The sequence below is a fragment of the Notamacropus eugenii genome, chromosome 6 (assembly GCF_028372415.1).
Source record: "Notamacropus eugenii isolate mMacEug1 chromosome 6, mMacEug1.pri_v2, whole genome shotgun sequence".
Classification (NCBI taxonomy): Eukaryota; Metazoa; Chordata; class Mammalia; order Diprotodontia; family Macropodidae; genus Notamacropus; species Notamacropus eugenii.
This window is the reverse complement of record NC_092877.1, coordinates 357,401,107-357,420,619: the sequence shown is the minus strand read 5'-3', so window position 1 is coordinate 357,420,619 and position 19,513 is coordinate 357,401,107. Positions and strand designations below refer to the sequence as shown.

At 38.3% G+C, this 19,513-nt stretch overlaps 1 pseudogene; it reads right to left on the bottom strand.

The window, feature by feature from the left end:
- The window catches only part of LOC140512410 (protein MEMO1 pseudogene), a 57,524-nt pseudogene extending 38,218 nt beyond the window's left edge, over nucleotides 1-19,306 (bottom strand).
- Between the last annotated feature and the right edge of the window lie 207 nt (nucleotides 19,307-19,513).

The window sequence follows — 19,513 nt, the reverse complement described above, 5'->3', positions numbered from 1 at the left end:
CTCTTAATCTACCCTCCCTTTTATCATTTCCTCCTCTTTATTTACATCCTCCTGTTTTCCTACCATTTATATGGATTTATATATCCAACTTGTGGTTTTGGTTTTTTGTTTTTTGGTTTTTGTTTTGTTTTGTTTTGCTTACTTTTTGATGCTTCCCTTGAGTCCTGTGTTTGAACATCAAGTTTTCAGTACATCTCTGATCTTTTCATCAGGAATGCTTGAAAGCCCTTTATTTTATTAAATATCAATTTTTTTTCCTCCTGAAATATTATACTCAGTTTTGCTGGGTGTTATTCTTTTTTCAGATCCTACTTTCTTGATTTCTGGAATACCATATTCTAAACTCTCTACTTCTTCAACATGGTAGCTGTTAGATTTTGTGTCATCCTGATTGTAGTTTCACAGTATCTGAATAGTACTTTCTGGTTCCTTGAAGTATTTTCTTTTGACCTAAAGTTTTGGAGTTGCAGTAATATTCTTAGACAATTTCATTTAAATATCATTTTCAGGTGGTGATTGGTGGAGTCTTTCAATTTATATTTTAAGCCCCTTTTCTAGGATATTGGGACAATTTTCCTTGATAACTTCTTGAAGTATGTTGCCTGGGCTCCTTCTTAATTATGACCTTCAGGTAGTCCAATAATTATTGAATTATCTCTCCTGAACCCATTGTCCAACTCAGTTTTTTTAATGAGATACTTCACGTTTTATTTTTTTTTGACTTTGTTTTATTGTTTTCTGATTTCTCATAGGGCCATAAGCTTCCGCTTGAAAATCATATTTTTTAAATATATAATTGATTTATTTTTCATTTTTCAACATTCACTTCCACAAGAGTTTGAATTCAAAATCTTCTCCCCATCTCTTCCCACCCCCACCCCAGGACAACATGCACCCCATCTACTCCTTCCTTCACTCTGTCCTCCTTTCTATTAACCACTCTTCTTCCATCCCCCTCCCCTCTACTTTCCTGTAGGGCAAAATAGATTTCTATACTCCATTGTCTGCACATCTTATTTCCTAGTTTCATGCTAAAACAATTTTTAACATTCATTATTAAACCTTTGGGTCCATATTCTCTCCCTCCCTCCCCACCCTCACTGAGAAAGCAAGCAATTCAATATAGGTCATACATGTGTAGTCATGTAAAACACTTCCATAATAGGTATGCTCTGAAAGGCTAACCACATTTGTTCTGTCCTATCCTGCCCTCCATTTATTCCATTCCTCTCCAAATTTCTCCCAACTGATGCCATCCTACCATAGACACTTAGCCTGGCATCAGCATTCCTCCACCAGGGTCTTGCTCCTGCCTATGTAGCAACATTCAAATTTTTCCAGGCTTGAGTGAAAACTCTATTTCATTTTTATCTTCCCCTAACATCCAGCACACTGTTCTGTATACGGTTGGAGGCCAAGTAATGTTTATTATATTAATTTCTTGTTTAGTGAACAATTTGCTTTATATAACATGGTATCAAGGAAAAAATAATGTCGAATAAACCCTTTCTCATGAGGTAAAGAGTTCCACTTTCCATAGAAGGGAGACTTTATACTTTAAATGAACGGTGAAAATGAGGAGAGTAGGAGATTTTATTATTCTATCAGTTAATATATTGTTGTTGACACTAATATAATAACAGTGTGAACATATTGTACTTTCTGATTTGCAAAGGCATGTTGTAAAGAGGATCCCTCAATGATGTAAATCTTAGCTTAGACAACCTATAATAATACTTTAGAAGCTGAGGTGATCATCTACATGAAGACTACTTTTCAAAATGCATTTAACCCCACTATATTTCATGCTCCCAAGAATCTCATAAATTAGGAGGAAGGGAACAGATAATGACACTGTTTTTAGAGCCAGAAAAATCTTTGGGGGTTTTCAAGCTCAACTCTCTCATTTTACAGTTCAGGAAATTGAGTCCCAAATGGATTATATGAGTTTCCCAGTATCACACAGCCTCATCCAAGGCAAGATTTGAACCCAGGTTGTATCAATACATAGTTCTACTTTCTGGACCTGAACCAGTGTCCTATCTACTACTCCAACAGTGTTCACTGAGTGAATTATACCTCTTTACAGAAAATGCATTCTATTCATTGAATTGCATTTCTTATGCTACTGAGGCAGATGAGATATAAAATATATTTGTCCCACTTAAGATATGCTTTCCTCCATAAATTATTTATTTGACAGCTCTCAGTTATGCCTACATGATTCCTTCATAGAGCTAGGAGTGACTCTCCACCAAACCTATAAAATATGCATCAGCAACAACATTAATTTAAAGAGGGGGAAAATTATCTGGAAGAAGCAAGTTTCCTAAGTCACAGACCATTAATTTATAAGTGTCTTTGTTTAAGATTAATTTTCTTTTTAATAATTCACTAGAGATGAAAGGGCATGATTATTATTAAACAGGCTCAGAAATTCCTAAAGTCTGCAAAATGTGTTTGTACTGATGGCATAGCCTAGTATGGCAGTAACAAGACCTTCTCCTCTGGAAAGCAATAATATATAAATTCATTAGTTCAAGTCTTTTTGGGTCACTGGAGTGGAATGAAGGAAATAGAGACTATAAAGTTTTCAAATATCCTCATGTTATATGTACTTCCTTTTCTGTCTACAATAGAACTCTTATTTTGAGTACTTTTTTTTAAAATTTCTCCTAAACATCTTGTTACTGCTGCCCGGTCATGTCCCACTCTTCATGACCTCGTTGGGGTTTTGGTTTTGCTTTCTTGACAAAAATATCAGAGTGCTTTGCCATTTCCTTCTTTAGCTCAGTTTGCAGATGAGAAAATGGAGGTAAATAGTGCTAAATAATTTGCTCAGTATCACAGCTAGTGAGTGTCTGAGGACAGATTTGAACTCAGGAAGATGAGTCTTCTTAACTCTAGGAATAGCACTCTCTCCTTTGTGCCACCTACCTAGATATCTGGCTTGCTGCAATATCTCTGCTTTCCTATTTCTATCTCCTTAGTGCTTACTGGAGAGTTAATGCATCAGTTTACTTTCCTCATCTCTAAACTGAGCAGTAGCAAGATGTCTAGCAGAAATTTTTTGAAAAGTACTCAAAGTGAGGCAACAGATTCATTCTAGTATGTTACACAATTCCTTTTTCTAGGGAGAAATCAAACAATTTTTATGCATGGATCAGATTTTCTCTTTTTTTTTTTTTCTTAGAAGATTCTACATTGGTAGATGTAGTTTCTTCATCTTTTGGTGTTCAGTCATTTGTCAGTAGTGTCTAATTCTTCATGACTCCATTTGGCAGTGACTCCATGGCTAAAATACTGGAGTGGTTTGTCATTTCCTTGTCTGGGTCATTTTATAGATGAGAAAACTGAGGCAAACAGGATTAAATGGCTTGTCCAGGATCACACAGCTAGTAAGCGTCTGAGGCTGAATTTGAACTCACTAAGATCAGTCTTTCTGACTCCAGACCTGGCACTCAATTCACTTGTGATCTAATTGCCCATGTAACAGGTTCTTCAAAGGTCACTGGTAGTCTCTATGTTCTTGTAACTTTAATTGTAAAGGTATTTTGATTTAGCCGTTCCCCACACAAACATCCTAGATTCTGCAGTTAGCAAATCACAGAAAACACTGTTGGACAACATGAACAATTTGCTTTATACAACAAGGTATCAAGGACATGCATCACCATCCAGCTGTCATCAAGCTAGTGGACCAAAGTAAACCTTGTTTGTGCCCAGGGACAGAAGGTTGTCAGCACATCCCACCTCTAGACCTGACCTCCAAACCAAGTAAGTGCAGAGAAACTTCTGCCACCTACCAATGGTTTACCTTGAGAATCCAGTGCTACCTGATGCCCGAATGCAGTTTCTGAATACAACTAATATGTGTACAGAGTTTGAAAAACTATGAATTGTATGGAATCTGCAAACATGGAGGGGAAAAAGATAAATGAAATATCCTGAAGCAACATCAGTTCCATAATATCAGTACATTGTCTGCTAGTAAAGTGATGGAACATCCATCCTTATAAGCAAGAAGCTAGTAGGACAATGTAATAAATTGAACCTTAGTCCACAAAGAGAAGAGGTTATTTTTGTTTTGTTTTGTTTTGTTTTCTGTGAGAGGAAAGGTATTATTTATGGTAACTTCAAAGAACATGGACATTCACAAAGATTTTCTACCTTAAGTACAGGCATCCAAATATATCTAAACTAGTTTCTATAAGCTGAACACATAAATGTTTTCAAACGAATCCTAAAGATTAAGGAGCTAAATAGTATACTAGATAAAGTTTTGGAACTGGAATCAGGAAGATCTGAGTTCAAATCCTGCCTCAGGCCTTTAGCTCTGTGATACTGAGCAGTAAATATATAAATCTCTCTCAAGCTCAGATTTCTCATCTTTAAATTGGGGATGATAATAAAATCTACCTGACCTGGTAAATGTGAGAATCAAATAAATGACCATATGTAGAAAGTTTTGTAAACTTTAATTACTACGTAATTACTACTACTGGCTATTGCTAGCATAATGGAAAATGGGATAGAATTTGATTATAAAATCATAACTTGTCCTGTAGTACATTAAGTATATCTTGATATTTAACATGAGATCATATAGGCTCCTACACCTAAATCAAGCTGAGCAGTAGGAAGGGATAGAGCAGGGGTAGGGAACGTGCGACCTTGAGTCCACCTGTGGTCCTCTAGGTCCGAACTTCACAGGTTTGGATTCAGTGAAAGAGCCACACTTGAGGACCCAAAGGGCCACATGAGGCCTCAAGGTCACATGTTCCCCACATGTGGGCTAGAGGAAAAGAAGCTGATTCTTCCTTATCCTTTTCACCAAACCAAGAAAAGTGTGTCTGCATCTTCCATCATTCCTTTGCATTAGTTTTTACATAGTCCAGTCATAAAAAAGACCTTTCCTGTTAGTCTATAACCTGTTCTTCAGCCTTCTCCTTTTCTAGATGACATTTTCTGCATTATACACCTCTATTCACATTGAGGATCAGTAAGATGCTACCTTTTAAATGAAGAAGTCAGCTTTCAAGGAGGTCTAGCACAATTGACAACAACAAAAAACTATCTTTGAAGTTCAGTCCCAAGAATAATTGCTACCCTACTTTCCAAAATCTGTTCTAATGACAGGAAATAATACTTTCCAAATCAGTTGTCAATTTTCAATAGTTGACAATTATAATATTGCCAAAGATACCTAATCATGTATTATCATTGATAGATTTTTTTAAAAAAGAAATTTTACCTAAAATATTGGTTCTGATCCAAGCTGTATCTCTAATAGAATTTCTCCAGAACTCAAGTAAGAAGAGAAAAATTGTTTACAATTTATGATGAAATTTATGACCCCGAAGTGAATTAGCATTTCCATTTGTCTTTTCTCTACCTGCTTCCTCCCCTCTTTATACATCTAAAAGGACATCATGTCATTCTTTGATGTTGGTCTTGCTTGAGTTGGTCTGGAAGGAAAAATGACCTTACTACAGTATCACTTGGAAAGTAGCCTCAGTGAGAAATTTTCCATTAGCCCAGAGAACTTGACTAACCTTTCAGAAATTGTACCCTTCCTCCCTTTCTTGTTTTCATGCATTTCATTTTCTGCTACTCTTGACCAACCTTTCAGAAACCATCCCCTTCCTACCTTTCCTGTCTTCATGCATTTCATTTTCTGCTGCTCTTTCTGTGATCTTCTGACATGAGGCTTCTTGCTCTTGCTTACATACTTGATGTCATACCTCCTCTGCATTTCTACTATCTCCCTTATCTAGAATTCCCTCTTTCCACTCCCTTCTCATCTTTTTTCTGCTGGCTTCCTTCAATTAACATCAACTACAATACTACCATTTGCAATAGTACCTCACTAGTGCAAAGGACAGACAGACAAAGATATTGTTTGTCAGGTAAGGGTTGTTTGAGAATGAGAGAAAGGTGAATATTTTTAGGCTGTACAGTCAGTAGACAGGGAGCAATTTCAGATAAGTTGGTAGAATAAGTGGGGATAATAAAGAAGCATTATTCTGGAGAAGTTAGGATAAATTAAATCACTTATCAACATAGAGAGCATAGCCTCGGTAAAAAAAAAAAAAAGGCTTTGTGTGAAACTGGGGTGAAGCAGTAAATAGTAGCAGAAGGCATCTGAGTGCTGTGAGGAATATGATAAGAGAGAGTAGCCTGAGTATTCCCTTATATGACCAAAGCTTATTGGTTTTTTAATCCCTCCCTCTTCCTTCCTTTACAAAACCCTACTCTTCATCCACACCATGACCTCTAATCCCTTGACCCCTTGGTTCTTTCCCTGGTCACTTCTTCTGTCCTAGCTACTCTCCTTTTTACCCCATCTTGACCCTTTGGCACATGAACTCACTTCTACACTGCCCTCCTCTCTTGAATCCCTAACCTCCTTATCATCTCCCATTATGCCCAGACAAGCTGCCAACAGTCATTCACCTTCAATCCTATCTAACTACTGCTGAACAAAAATGAAGAAAATCATGTAACTATTCTGACCAAGTTCACATATCCTCAATTGGGACCTCACTGACACTAGGCAATTCTATTGTACTTCCTTTATCAGTTCACTATCCCATTCTCCATAGTGGCTTTTCCAAATCTTTTCATCCCTCCTTAAACTTTCTATGGTCCCCTTTACCTCCACTCTCTCAGTTGAGAATCTTGCATCATATGTTATGTAAAAAAAAATCATTTGCTATGAGCTCCCTTTTCTCCCCTCTTCCTCATTCCCTATCACTCAGATGCCTTCTGCTACTATTTCCTTCTTTACCATGTCTCATATGATGAGGTGGTCTTATTCCTTACCAAAATTAACTTCTCTAGCTCTTCAGATGATCCCATTCCATTGCATCTCCTCCAACAGATTACTCCCTCCGTCATCACCATTCTATATCTCCCTCTACTGGCTCATTCCCTAATGCCTATAGACATGAATATGTGTCCCTTATCCTGAAACACCATGACTTGATCCTTCCATTCATGCTAACTATAGCTGTATGTCTCCTGCCCTTTGTAGCTACATTACTACATCTACAATAGGCCATCTACAATAGGTATCTTTACTTTCTCATCTCTCACTCTTTTCTTAATCTTTTTATAATCCCACTTCCAATCTTATCCTTTCACTGAAACTACTTTATCCAAACATACTAATGATTTCTAAGCTATCAAATATGATGGGATTTTCTCACTATTCATTTTACTTGGCATCTCTGCAGACTCTGATGCTGTTGAACATCTACTCTATGATACACTCTTCTCTTTAGGTTTTCAGAACACTACACCTTCCTGGTTATCTTCCTATCTATCTGATCTTTCCTTCTCAGTCTCTTTTGCTAGATCCTCATCCAGACCATGCCCTACAACCATAGAAGAATTTCAGTGTTTGGTCATGGTTTCTTTTCTCTTCTCCTTCTATGTGACTTCATTTGGGTGATTTCATCAGTTCCCATGACTTTATCATCTCTATGCTGTTTTCAATTAAACTAGAAAAACCATTATCCATTGCAATTCCACAGTTATAAATGTCATTTTCCTTATCTTTCCGCCTGATCCTGCTTTGGGAAGCTTTCAGAATCCTGGTAAGAAATTCAATCCTTTCCCCATCTTGTTGCTCCCAGTTGAAAGAATATGCCAAAGGCATGGATTCCTTAATGGAATTCTGGAAGCATAATTGCTTTATGGTCATTGCTTTAATAGGACTTCTCAAGACTTTCAAAGTCTTAAGTCCTTTCTCAATATATTGATTTTGTAATATAAATTGTTCTACTCATTCTACTCACTTCACTCTGAAACAGCTCAATAGAACTTTTTCTGACACCATCATTTCATCCTTTTTCATTTATAATATTCTATTACATTCACTTGCTCTATTTTATTAAGTCATTCCCCAATTGATAGGCATCCACATAGTTTCCAGGTCTTTATCACTACCGAAAGAGCTACTATGAATGTTTTTGTATAAGCGAATCTTCTTCTTTCTTTAGATCTCTTCGAGGGTAGTACCTGAATCATTAAATCAAAGTGTGTACACAGTTTAATAGCTTTGGGGTCATAGTTCCAAATTAGTTACAAGAATGGCTGTGTTAATTTTAATCTATACTAACAGTACATTAATGTACCTGTTTTTCCACAGTCTCACCAACATGTGTCATTTTCCTTTTTTGTCATCTCTACCAATTTGAAGTTTTAATTCCAAAGATAAAGATCAGAAATTTAAAGTAGGAGGAGACATTATAATTCATCTAGTCCATACCCCTATTTACAGAATAGAAAAGTCAACTGACAGTTTAGAAGATTTTGTGATTTGTTCAGTCACCTAAGTAGTTAGTGACAGAAACTCAGAGCTCGTAAGTCTAAGTTGGGCTCTCTAAGTTAAGCACTCTTTCCATGTTGCCATATATCTTATTAATCCCTATTTTCATTTGTTGATGTGAATTGGCTTTCTATCTAATGTCATATCATTGTTCAGTTGTAAATTCTGTCACCCTTCTGAAAAAGTTTGACAACTTACATAAGTGCTAACTTTAACAGACAGCCCCCAGAATCTCACAAAACTGAATTGCATTTTAAAATGTCACAACATTTAAAATAATAGATGCATTTGTTTCCCAACATTTTATGCAAGTCATAAAATATCACCTCCACAAAACTGTGCTTTTAAGGAAATTTAATACATTTGAAAATAAATAGCTTTTATCATACTTTGCTCACAGTTTCTTTGGCCCTTCTGTTGACTCTCCCTCCTACTTTCTCACTGAAGCAGTATGATTTATATGAAACATAGGAGAGGCACGTCGGAACCAAAAAGGGATCTAAGCAAAGCTGTGTGTTCATCCTTCATTGCCAAAGAAGACCATGTCATCAGAGAAATAATGACATGATTTACACAACATCGTTTTGAGTGAGGGAGGCTGTGCAGGTTACCAGCCTCACTTCTCCACAGCCATCTGAATCCAGTGACAAGATATTAATCAGGATGACTAGAGATGACCCAGGATGAGGCAATTGGGGTTAAGTGACTTGCCCAAGGTCACACAGCTAGTGAGTGTGAAGTAGAACAAACACACACACCTAAGCAAAACTAGTGACTCAGGGAAAAGACTGACAGAGGTTTTCCAGAGGTTTGGAGTAAATTACCTGAAATTATGCATTAATTTTCATTACCTTGAAAAAGAGGGTTCATTGTATAGCTCTAAGTGAATGAATAGATGTTACATTAAAAACAATGGATATTTTCCAAATTCAAAAACACCTAGTTACTGGTAAGTAGATAAAGTTACTAGAGAGGAAAACATCTTTTGACTTTTGACTTCTGTCTTTACCAAATGAATTTTAGTCTCCAAGTTTCCTCATTTTAATCCTTTTTAGAATCTCCAGAGGAAACTAATGAATGCCTTTTCATCAGCTAATTAAGAGACAAACAATCTGCTATCTCTTGCCTTGCTCTCACAAGGGCCATCCAAAAGTAAATGTTTAGTATGAAAACTTTTCCCTTGAGTTTTGCTATAAACACATATTAATGAACAAACTACTACTCATAATACCCTTTTGGGAAATCCAATCAACAGCAGGGTAGTTTCCTTAAGATAAAGCAACATGTCACTGAGCCCCTAACAGAGGAATCCTCTGTGAGTTGCATTCATCCATTAATGGATACTTCCTGCAGCTCTTCTAATGGGAATGACCACAGCAGCAGCAGCAATTGGTATGACCCTGGGCCACAGAGTAGAGTAGGTGATATTTGTCTTTTATGCCTTCTGTGTTTCTTTTCCCTGTAATTTTCTTGTTGCCCTCACTTTCAAGAAGCCAGTGTCTTGGAATACAGCACAGCACAAAGGAAAACACCCTGGGAGTGGAGTCTGGTTCTACTACCATGCCACCTTAGGCAAGTCACTTAAACTTTCTAGGTCTCAGGTTCTGCTCTGGTAGCCTTCCTTAGAGAAGTTAGGTGGCACAGTTCATAAAGCACTGAATCTGAAATTGAGAGGATCTGAAATCATATTCCTTATCAGTCACTGTGTGACTCTGGGTAAATTATTTAATCTTTTCCTGAATTCCTCATATATAAAATGGGGATATTACTAGCAGCTATTTCCCAGGGTTGTTGTGAGGAACAAATGAAATAATGTTTGTAAAGCACTTAGCACAGTACCTGCTTTATTCCCTTCTCCTTCTCTTTCTTACACCCCCTTAGCCTTTCTAAATGAATGTTAATCAGTATGACCCAAATGTTGTTGTTTTAGTTGCAAAAATGAAGGGATTAGACAATATGACTTCAGAATATGAGTCTTCCAGTTCTTAAACTACACTCTTAATTTTTTTCCGTCTCCCATCCCTATCAAAATTTGTCATTAAGAAAAGATTTGATATACAATGATAAAATACAGTGAGGTATAAATAACGAATATTAAATGTGCTATAATATACAATAATAAACAATATTAATGAACAAGCTACTACTCATAATACCCTCATGCAAAATCTGATCAATAGCAATGTATTGAGGGGCGGAGCCAAGATGGTGGAGTAGAAAGACGCACATACACATAGCTCCAAACCCACAACCCATAGAACGGCTACAGTGAAGTAACTCACGGCGAATTCTGCACCCAGAGGCCACGGAATATTGGAGCGAGGGAGATTTCTGTTCTGAAGGGACCTGCAAACCTCTCGCAGGGGGTCCCTCATGCTGCAGACTGGGCGCTGGGACTGGGAGCTGAGTGCAGACCTGCCGTGGCTGCAGCACCGAGAGATACAGATCTGAGCAGGCTTCAGGGACAGGATCTCCAGCGGCCACGCGGGTCCCTCCACCCACAGGTGATGGGGGTCGGTGAGAGAGTCTCTTTGGCGGGTTGAGAGGGGAGTGGGGTGCCCCCATAACTCAGGCCCCCCCCCGGGAGGTAGAAGCTGAGAGGCAGCTGCAGACTAGGGCTCCCCAAAGGGGCAGGAGCCTGGATCCATTGTGGAAGGTCTGTGCATAAACCCCCTGAGGGAACTGGGCCTGAGAGGCGGCCCTGCCCCAACCTGACCACCTGAACTTAATCTCACACTGAATAGCAGCCCTGGCCCCGCCAAAAGCCCTAAGGCTGGAAGGAGCATTTGAATCTCAGACCCCAAACTCTGGAGGGGAGGATCAGGAGGCGAGGTGGGTGTGAGGAGAATATTCAGAGGTCAAGTCACTGGCTGGGAAAATGCCCAGAAAAGGGAAAAGAAATAAGACTATAGAAGGTTACTTTCTTGGTGAACAGGCATTTCCTCCCTTCCTTTCTGATGAGGAAGAACAATGCTTACCATCAGGCAAAGACACAGAAATCAAGGCTTCTGTGTCCCAGCCCACCCAATGGGCTCAGGCCATGGAAGAGCTCAAAAAGAATTTTGAAAATCAAGTTAGAGAGGCAGAGGAAAAGCTGGGAAGAGAAATGAGAGACATGAAGTCAAAGCATGAACAGCAGATCAGCTCCCTGCTAAAGGAGACCCCAAAAAATGTTGAAGAAATTAACACCTTGAAAACTAGCCTAACTCAATTGGCAAAAGAGGTTCAAAAAGCCAATGAGGAGAAGAATGCTTTCAAAAGCAGAATTAGCCAAATGGAAAAGGAGATTCAAAAGCTCACTGAAGAAAATAGTTCTTTCAAAATTAGAATGGCAGAGATGGAGGCTAATGACTTTATGCAAAACCAAGAAATCACAGAACAAAGAGAGAAGAATGGAAAAATGGAAGATAATGTGAAATATCTCATTGGAAAAACAACTGACCTGGAAAATATGTCCAAGGGAGACAATCTAAAAATTATGGGACTACCTGAAAGTCATGATCAAAAACAGAGCCTAGACATCATCTTTCATGAAATTATCAAGGAAAACTGCCCTGAGATTCTAGAACCAGAGGGCAAAATAAATATTCAAGGAATCCACAATACACCGCCTGAAAGAGATTCAAAAAGAGAAACTCCTAGGAATATTGTGGCCAAATTCCAGAGTTCCCAGGTCAAGGAGAAAATATTGCAAGCAGCTAGAAAGAAACAATTCAAGTATTGTGGAAATACAATCATTATAACACAAGATCTAGCAGCCTCTACATTAAGGGATCGAAGGGCATGGAATAGGATATTTCAGAAGTCAAAGGAACTAGGACTAAAACCAAGAATCACCTACCCAGCAAAACTGAGTATAATACTTCAGGGGAAAAATTGGTCTTTCAATGAAATTGAGGATTTTCAAGTATTCTTGATGAAAAGACCAGAGCTGAAAAGAAAATTTGACTTTCAAACACAAGAATGAAGAGAAGCAGGAAAAGGTGAACAGCAAAGAGAAGTCATAAGGGACTTACTAAAGCTGAACTGTTTACATTCCTACATGGAAAGACAATATTTGTAACTCTTGAAACATTTCAGTATCTGGGTACTGGGTGGGATTACACACACACACATGCACACATGCACACACACATAGAGACAGAGTGCACAGAGTGAATTGAAGAGGAGGGGATCATATCTTAAAAAAAAATGAAATCAAGCAGTGAGAGAGAAATATATTGGGAGGATTGGGAGGAGAAAGGGAGAAATTGAATGGGGCAAATTATCTCTCATAAAAGAGGCAAGCAAAAGACTCATTAGTGGAGGGTTAAAGAGGGGAGGTGAGAGAAAAACATGAAGTCTACTCTCATCACATTCCACTAAATGAAAGAATAAAATGCACCCTCATTTTGGTAGGAAAACCTATCTTACAATACAGGAAAGTGGGGGATAAGGGGACAAGCAGGGTGGGGGGGATGATAGAAGGGAGGGCATGGAGAGGAGAGTGCAATTCGAGGTCGACACTCATGGGGAGGGATAGGATCAAAAGAGAATAGAAGTAATGGGGGACAGGATAGGATGGAGGGAAATATAGTTAGTCCTATACAACACAACTATTATGGAAGTCATTTGCAAAACTACACAGATTTGGTCTATATTGAATTGCTTGCCTTCCAAAGGGAAGGGGTGGAGAGGGAGGGAGGTAAAGAAGTTGGAACCCAAAGTGTTAGGATCAACTGTTGAGTACTGTTCTTGCCACTAGGAAATAAGAAATACAGGTAAAGGGGTATAGAAAGCTATCTGGCCCTACAGGACAAAAGAGAAGACGGAGACAAGGGCAGAGAGGGATGATAGAAGAGAGAGCAGATTGGTCATAGGGGCAATTAGAATGCTTGGTGTTTGGGGGGGGGAGGGGATAAAAGGGGAGAAAATTTGTAACCCAAAATTTTGTGAAAATGAATGTTAGTAGTTAAATAAATAAATTTAATTTAAAAAAATAGCAATGTATTTCCTTGAGAAAGAGTAACGTTCCACTTAGCCCATAATAGAGGAATTCTCTGTACATTACATTCATCCAATAATGAGTATTTCCTACAGTTCATATAATAGGGAATGTCCAATAATACATAATTAGGTATAAATGATGAAGATTCAATGTGTTGTCCCTCTAATACAAAAAAAAAAAAATTACCTAATTCATCTTCCCCACCTCAGTTTTTTTTTTTCTTTTTGCTCTTTATCTCACATGTTCCTTCCTTAGGAAATACTTTCAAGACCTCCTTTTTCTGGAAGATAATAGTACCCAACAATTATGGGCACTATATTTTCTTAAAGACACCACTAAGTTGGAGTTGCTTCTAAGGCAAAGAGGAAGGTGAAAGCCCTTGAGCTCAGTCATGTAAGGACTGGTGGAGAATTGAGGTGTTTGGCCTGGAGAAGGGAAGGTGCAGGTTTCAGTCTTGTAGAAGCATCAGACTTGTTCTGTTTGTACCTAGAGAGACAAACAAGTAATAAAGGGTGAAGATGTAAAGTAAAACTTTAGGGTCTATCCGAGGGAAATATTCCTGCTAATGAGATGTAGTCCAAAGCCCAAGGATTCTCCTTGGGAAGTACTGGAGTCCCTTTGCCATGGAGGACTTCTCACAGAGCCTTGATGACTACTCAGAAGATATAATGTAATAGAGATTCTTCTTCCAGTATAACTTTGACTAGATGTTCATTAAAATCTCTCCAAACCCTGAAATTCTAATCTCTTTAGATAGATGGCCTTAATCTCAACCCAGACCTCACAGATATCTTTCAGGGAACAAACTCCTATTGAGAAGGGGGCAGTCATTCTCACTAACACCAATCCACTGCCACCCACAGGATAGGTATATCAGACTACTGAAGGAGCAGGAAATCCTGATGAAGAGACAGGAGGCAGCATCTGCTAAGAAAGTCAGACTATCACCAGCAGTACCTTGACTACCATGTTCACTCAGACCCTGATGGAGATAGCTTCTACTCTGAATTCAAGATTCTTGGGAATAGCAGTGTCCTACAAATCACTAGACCTTCTTGAAGCCCAGTCCTGTAGCTGTCATTGACTGGAAAAATCATTGTGGAGAAGATATCCGCTTTTCATCACCAATCATTGAATCAGCCATTTTTAAGCTCCTACCATGACCCAGGCACTGTTCTAAGCCCTGGGGAAAAAAGAAAGGAAGAGAAAGAGAGAGAGAGAGAGAGAGAGAGAGAGAGAGAGAGAGAGAGAGAGACAGAGAGAGAGAGAGACAGAGAGACAGAGAGACAGAGAGAGACAGAGACAGAGAGAGATAGACAGACAGACAGAAAGAGAAAGAAAGAAACAAAGAAAGAAAGGAAGGAATAAAGAAAGAGAAAGAAAGGAAGAAAGAAAGAAAGAAAGAAAGAAAGAAAGAAAGAAAGAAAGAAAGAAAGAAAGAAAGAGAAAGAAAGAAAGAAAGGAAGGAAGGGAAAGGAAGGAAGGAAGGAAGGAAGGAAGGAAGGAAGGAAGGAAGGAAAGAAAGAAAGAAAGAAAAGAAAAGAAAGAAAGAAAGAAAAAGAAAGAAATAGAAGAAAGAGAAGAAAGGGAAGGAAGGAAGGAAGGAAGGAAGGAAGGAGGGAGGGAGGGAGGGGAGGGAGTGGAGGGAGGAGGGAGGGGAGGGGAGGGGAAAGAAGGAAAGAACACAAGGGAAAGCAGAGAATGAAGGAAGGAAAGAAGGAAGGAAGGAACAAAGGGAGGGAGAGAGGAAGAAATTAGCCTCTGCCTTCAAGAAGCTCACAGTCTAATGGGTGGGGGAGAGAACATACATGTGCAAATTAGCTATGTTCAGAATAATTAAGACACAATAAACAGAGGGAAGGCATTAGATCTAAGGATTAGATACAGTTCATGAAAGAGAGTCATAACCTTGGAAAGGGAGTTCAGTTATACACCGTGATGGACTTACAAGCAGTAAGGTCTTGTTATATTGAGCTAAGGGAAAGGCTGTAAGCCTCTTGGACTGGAATGTAGAGTATGTGAAAGAGGCTAACAGGAAATAAGTTTGTAATGATAGAAGAATGGTGGATTATGGAAGACTTTAAATGTCTGATTGAGGAGTTTACATTATAGTGGATAGAATGTGAGACATGGAATCAAGAAGACCTGAGCTCAAAATCTGTCTTACATGCTTATTAGCTGGGTCACCCTAGGTAAGTCACTTAACCTCCTTCAGCCTCATCTGTAAAATGTTGAGGACAATAGCACCTACTTCGCTGGGTCATTGTGAGGATCAATATGCAAAGAGTCTTGTAAACCTTCAAGCACTAATAAATATGGCCTATAATGTTTATTATTATTGTCATCACCACCATCATCATCATCATCTTAGAGGCAATAGAAGAGCCAGAGGAATTTTGAGCAGAGGAGGGACAAGATCATATGGTTTTAGGAATATTAATTTCAGATTAATGTGGACAAGGGATCGGGGAGGACAATAGTGCAAACGAAGTAGGAGGACCTGACGTAGTCTGGTGACCTTGAATGGAAGATATGGGTCCGTATCCTGCTTCCATCACTCAGGCACTCCTTTGTTGACGCTTGAGTCAGTTATTTAACCTCTCTGGGATTTAGTTTCCTTATCCATGAAAGGAGCTGGAATAGATGCCTCTAAAGTCCCTTCAGCCCTATAATCCTAAAGTCAATCCATCTTCCTTATGCTAGCCCTTGAAATGCTACAGGAAGCCAGAGGAGAAAACAAGTGAGCTCTAAGACCATAGTGGAAAGTGGGAGGAGGACTAGGGGGTTTCATTATTTTCTAAAATTGACAGGAGCCCAGACTCATGGGCTCAGTATGATGCTTTGTTTTGTTTAGTTGTTCAAGTTCATATCAGGATAAGGGTTTTGCCTATTTCCCCTTTGGGGATCAAATGGTACAGGAATTGCTTTGCAAAATATTCTTGTACTTTGTCATGTTTTCATGTTTTTTAAAATAATTTTCACATATATTATCTCATTTAATTACCATAACTCCTATGTGAACTACATAAAAGAGAAATCATCTTTCTTTTACAAATGAGGAAACTGAGAGTCACAAAAACCAAATTTCTTGCCCATGATCAGATAGCAAGTTAATAATAAAAATTATTATTATTAATAATAATAACTAATACATCACTGTGCTGACTACTTTATAAATATGATTTCATTTCATTCTCACAAAATTCCTGGGAGGTAGATTCCATTGTTATGTCTATTTTGCAGCTGAAGAAACTGAGGCAAACAGAAGTTAAATGAATTGCCCAAGATCACTAAGTATCTGAAGCTTTAACTCAGAGTTTCCTTGGTCTCCTTGGAAATCATTAATCCCTGGCAAACCCAGGACACAAGCTGCTTGACTCATAGTCTAGGGCTGTCCATAGTCATAAATTTCCCTGTTCAAGTAACTTTGGTGACTTATTTTAACTTTCAGGAAAAATTACAAATTCCTTCACTTGGTGTTAAAAAACCCTTAAGTATCTGGTTCCAGCCAATACTTTTCAAATATTCCACCTCACTCTGCTTCAGGAATCCAGTCTTCCAACCAAACTGGCTTACTTGGTGATTTCCAGAGCCAAAATTTTACATCCTACCTCCACACCTTTAACACAGGATGCACCCATGCTTTCTAGCTTTATTCTAGGCCATTAAGATGTATTGGCTCTGTTATTCCCTACTGGAATTTCTATGTGTATCATTTCTCTAAACTTTTATTTCTTTATTTAGCATTTTACTTTTTCCCAAGTTACATGTAAAAATAATTTCTAACATTCATTTTTAAAACTTTGAGTTCCAAATCCTCTCCCTTACTCCTTCCCCACTCCCCTTATTGAGAAGGCAAACAGTTACATCTAGGTTATCCATGCCCACACTACATCCATAATAGTTAGGATGAGAAAGAACACATAGACCAAAAAAGAAAAAACCTCAAGAAAAATAAAGATAATAAAAAAGCATGCTTCAACCTTTGTTCAGACACCATCCATTCTTTCTCTGGGGATGGATAACATTTCTCATCATTTGTCCTTCAGAGTTGTTTTGGATCATGTATTACCGAGAATAGCTAAGTCATTCACATATGATCATCTTGCAATATTGCAATTACTTTGTACACAGTACATTTCCCTTTGCATCAGCTCATATAAATCTTTTGAGGTTTGTCTGAGAGAATCCTGCTCAACATTTCTTATAGCACAATAGTATTCCATCATAATCACATAGCACAATTTTTTCAGTCATCCTCCAATTGATAAGCATCCCTCAGTTTAAAATATTTTGCTCCCAGAAGAGTTGCTATAAATACATACATGCATATATATGCATATAGGATACTACACACATATATATGTAGGATCTTTTTCCTTTTTTATCTTTTGGGATATAGACCTAGTAATAGTATTGCTCGGTCAAAGGGTATCCATGGTTTTAAAGCCCTTTAGGCATAGTTCCAAATTGCTCTACAGAATTGTTGCATCAATTCACAACTGCACCAACAATTCATTAATCTCATTGTTCCCACATCCACTCCAACATTTGTCATTTTCCTTTTCTGTCCTATTAATCAATATAGTACCTATGAGGCAGTTCCTCAGAATAATTTTAATATGGATTACTCCAATTAATGAGTTAAAGCACTTTTTCATATGACCATATTGATTCTTTCATCTGAAAGCTGTTCACATCTCTTGATGATTTATCAACTGGGGAATGGCTCTCATTTTTAGAAATTTGACTCTTTGTTCTATGTCTTTGAAAAATGAGGCCTTGATCAGAGAAATTTGCTTTAATTTGTTTCCATAGCTGCTATTGCTAAATGCATTTCCTTCCATCCTGTCTCCCACCTTTATCCTATTCTCTCTCTGCTTTCATCCTGTCCCTCTTCAAAAGTGTTTTTCTTGTAACTATCCCTTCCTCATATTAACCTCCCTTCCACCACCCTGACCTTTTCTTATCCCCCTCCCATCCTACTTTTCTTCATGGTAAGATAGATTTCTTTACCCAGTTGGATGTGTATGTTATTCCCTTTTTGAGCAAATTCTGATAAGAATAAGGTTCAGTCACTTCCCCCCTACACACCTCTCCCATCTTCCTCTCTACTCTAAAAGCTTTTCCTACTTTGTTTATGTGAGATAATTTACCCCATTTTATCTCTCCCTTTCTCTTTCTCCCAGTACATTCCTCTCTCATCCTTTAATTTTAGTTTTAGATATCACCTCTTCATATTCAACTTACACTTGTGCCCTCTGTCTATATATACTCCTTCTAACTGAACTAATAATAAGAAAGGCCTTGTGAGTCACAAGTATTACCTTTTTATGTAGAAAGTAAAAAGTTTAACCTTATTAAGTCCCTTAAGAGTTCCCTTTCCTGTTTACTGTTTTAGGTTTCTCTTGAGTCTTGTATTTGAAAGTCAGATTGTCTATTGGATTATTAACATCAGCTAGATATTTATTGAGGAGTTTTCCGAATTCCTGTTCTTTTGACTCACTCAGAGCTTCACACAATACAGGAATAATGGTAAATTCATTGTTATGGCTTTCCATGGCATTAGCAGTATAAGCTGAATGTATTTCAATACTATGTTCATCTTCATCTGTCTGCAGAGATGTGCACTCAAACATTCCTGTCTTCCATATCTCTCCATAAATCTTTTGATCAACACAAAGGTCATATAGAGATGTTCTATATTTATCTACACTAGAAAGTGAAGATAGGGGTACATGATGAGAAAGCCCAAGAATGAATATTCTCTGGGTAATAGATGGATCCATTTGTTTGTAAACATGAGCAGCATGAGACCCACACTAAGTATATACTGTATGGGGGACAGTAATGACTCTAGCAGATCTGTGTGCGGACTATACTTGTGAAAGCTAACGTTCTAATTGTGCATTCAGTTGAGGACCTGAGGCTGTATATCAGCTCCCAGAGTGACTAGCTTCCTTGCAGATCAGTCAGTTGGACATCTTGGAACCTGTGCCAGCTATGGTCCACAAGGATGTGAGGAGGTGGCTGAGGTGCAGGAGCTGCTCAAGGAGGGGATGAGGCACCATGGGCCCAGTCCAAGAGGAGGTAGCTGTGGGGAAGAGATCAACCTAACCCAGGAGGAGGAAGAAGAGAAGATGGCAGGGGAGGAAGAAAAAGAAGAGGAGAAGATTGTAGTATCCTGTCCT